Source organism: Pteropus vampyrus, unplaced genomic scaffold (assembly GCF_000151845.1).
Source record: "Pteropus vampyrus isolate Shadow unplaced genomic scaffold, Pvam_2.0 Scaffold8, whole genome shotgun sequence".
NCBI lineage: Eukaryota > Metazoa > Chordata > Mammalia > Chiroptera > Pteropodidae > Pteropus > Pteropus vampyrus.
In genome coordinates, this window is record NW_011888789.1 from 6,870,834 (window position 1) to 6,874,571 (window position 3,738).

A 3,738-nucleotide genomic window follows, 5' to 3' on the forward strand; every position below is an offset into this window, starting at 1 on the left:
GTGTGGAAAACTTAGAATAATGTCTGACACAAAATATGTGTTTGCTTAATATATGCCAGATATTATTATTTCAGAAGACAATTTAATTGTGAATAGTAGAAAAAAAAAAAGAGTGTTTTTTCCTATTTACTGGATAACATGACTTTCATTTTGACTTGATCTTTGATAACACTTAGCAACAGGTACTGTTAGAATGAAAAAAAATTAGTACCCTAATTTATGTTAAGGGTACAAATGCTGGCATACTTATTAGGGTATGATATTCTTTTATTTGATTAAGAAAATGGTATGTACGTTTTATTTTTAGAGAATTAACAATCTATGGGGACCCAATCCCACCAAAAGGAGAGCAAGTATATTCTGTTCATCATTATGATAGGCTGTTTTATTCAATTGTTAAGTGTAATCGTAGTTAACAAGTTTATTAAATCTATACCAGAAATGCTCTCCATTTTAAGAATGTTGACTGCTAGACTTGTAGGGATTTGATTTTCTATCTAGTACGTGGTCAATATAAAATAGTCATTTTTTCTAATGCAACTTTATGATCGCCATTTAGTATTCAAGGAGGCAATGAAACTTGTAGTAGCGATTCTTAACATTTAGATAGAGCTTGAGAGTCTGCAAAGTGCCATCACATCCATGACCTCATTTCCATGTGAGACAGGCTGTATAATTTCCATTTTAGCTGTGATTCAGAGAAGTTGCTCACCCCAGTTTCCTCTATTTGCAAAAGCCTGAGATGACTGTCTTTTCTACCATATCACAGCTTATTGCAAGCCGCTGTGCTTATATGTTTAGATGCATCATAGCAATACCTAAAGATAAGTAATAGCTTTTGATAGTCTCATGTTATTCAGTGACTTTAGCTAATTGTATTTTTTCTGTGCTTACTTTCCACTTGAAAGCACAGGGGAGGTACTTCAACTTCCCCTTCTCTCAATATTATCTGAGGATGAAAGGATGAAGGCTAGGGAAATAAAGAGCAATGCCCTGCCTCCTTTTTTTAAAGACTGTGATTACACTCCTATGGCTATATGTATTTACATCTAGGTAGATCATGAGAAAATCAAGGAGCTAGTAAACTGTGACAGCAATAGAACTCAGAAAGCTGACAATGGTGAGGAAGATATTGCATTTTTGAATAGAATGGTCAGTTAATGGGGTACCTATTTTGGGGAGTCCTCTGCAGTCACTACTTTGTTTCATTTTTAAACTTTTCGGTTACCCATTATAACTCAGTGAGGCATGTGAAGACAGTTGTTCTTGGCTTCTTAACAGTGAATGAGGCCACTAGTTCATTTACTCTAACAGAGTCTGATTATAGAATTGTCACATGTTTTGAGGAAAGTCATTCAAACAGTTGGATACACTGAAAAGTCCATTTCCCCCTTATTCTGCTAGCTATTGTTACAGCCTCAATTTTGAAGAAAATTAAACCAAAGTACAGAAAGTCTGGCAGAATTACCACCGGTTAGTGTCAGAGTCAGGGAAAATTTAGTGATCACATCTCTTTTCTTTGATAGAAGGCACAGCTCAGAAAAGTGGTATCTCTAAGCCAAGGAGTCTTACAAGTGTTCATTATTTCCAGAGCACCTTGGACCCTTTCACTATAGTAGGGTACTTCTAGAGGCTCTAATTTTTTCTCTCTTTTTTTTTTGGATGCTGCTTTCTAACTCCTTATACTACCAAAAAGAATACCATCTTTTTTTCATATTTCCCATTGATGTTGCAAAAATTAGATCAGTTGTCCTATAGAATTAACCCCATTTTGGCTTTTTCTCTTTGTTCTCTTTGTGATATTTCACTTGATCTGTTGCTTCCTTTATTTTCTGCAATAGGAGTTAGTCTTAGAGGATTGATTAGTTTCAAGCTTGACTTTTGAGCAAGAATACTACATAGGTGGGTCTGTGCCCTTCTGACTACATCACATCCGCTTGCCAGCTAAGGTGAGGTGTGAGCCATGTTAATCAGAGATTTCAAATGAAATACTCTAGTAGATGGAACCTACTAGTAGATTTCAAACCTCTAAGGCCAAATACTTTGAGGAAGGTATTTGAAAAAGGATTTGAGACATCTTATATGGAAGAGTAACAAAAGATATAATTAGAATATTATAATCCTGTAATGAGGATGGAGAGAGGAGGGAGAAGCTGCTGGGATGTCAAAGCGGGGCATGAAGATTGAACATGAGACTGAAGCTGAGGAGTCAGCCGATGACAGGAAAGCTTACTAGTGTTCTTCTTCAGCAAATGAGCATGCCTGTAAGTCTTTGGTTGAGAGATCTCAGAGGCTTACCTGCTTCTTCAAATGTCGATTTTAATTCTGAGAACATCTACCCAGAAATATATATTTATCTGTTTTTATGCCATTACCGTACTATTTTGATGCTTGTAGTTTTGTCGTGTAGTTTGAAATTAGGGAGTGCGATACCTCATTCTTTCTTTCTTGTGGTTTCCTTGGATATTGAGGGCCTTTTGTGGTTCCATATAAAGTTTAGGATTAGTTGTTCTAGTTCTGAGAAGAATGCTATTGCTATTTCGTAGGAACTGCACTGAATCTGTCTATTGCTTTGGGTGGTGAGGACGTGTTAACAATATTAATCCTTCCAATCGACGAGCATACTATATCCTTCCATTTATTTGTATCCTCTTCCATGTCTACAGTGTCTTGCAGTTTTCAGGGTTCAAGTCTTTCACCGGTTTAAATTTATTCCTAAGAATTTTATGCTTTTTGATGCAAATGTAATTGGGATTGTTTTAATTTCTCCTTCTGATAGTTTCTTATTGGTGTAGAGAAATGCAACAGATCTCTGTCTATTGATTTTGTATCCTGCAAATTAGTGAATTTGTTGATCAGTTGTGATAGTTTTTTCAGTGGAGTCTTTAGGGTATCCTATATGTCATGTCATGTCATCTGCAAATAGTAGCTGTGCTTCTTCTTTTCTGATTTTGATGCCTTTGATTTCTTGTTTTCTGCTGTGCCTAGGACTTGCAGTACTATGTGAAATAGAAGTGGTGATTGTGGGCATACTTGTCTTCTTCATGATCTTAGAGGAAAGTCACCTTTTCACGACTCAAGATATTAGCCGTGGGCTTGTCACATATAGCCTTTATTATGTTAAGGCATGTCCCCTACACCAACTTTGTTGAGAGTTTCTATCATAAAAAAAATAGATTTTGTCAAGGATGTTGAGCTTTTTTGAGATACGATTTTTATCCTTCATTCTTTGATGTATCACATTGATTGTTTTATGGATGTTGAACCATCCTTGTATTCCTGCCATAGATATCACTTGGTCATAGAGTATAACCCTATAATGTATTGTTGAATCCAGTGTACCAATATTTTGTTGAGAAATGTTGCATGCATGTTCATCAAGAATACTGGCCTGTAGTTTTCTTTTTTTCTAAGACGTTTGTTTGTTGTCAGTATCAGGACAATGCTCGTTTTGTAAAATGAGTTTGGAAGAATTCCTCTTTCTTCAATTTTTCAAAATAGTTTAAGAAGGATAGGTATTAATTCTTCAAATGTTTGGTAGAATTCACCTGTGAAACCATTCAATTCTGGACTTTTATTTGTAGGGATTTTTTTGATGACTGCTTCAATCTCCTTGGTAGTAATTGGTCTGTTTAGATTTTCTGTGTCTTCTTGTTTTAGTCTTAGAAAGTTACATGCTTCTAGAAATGGATTCATTTCTGATAGACTGTTGAATTTGTTGGCCTGTAATTGTTCTAA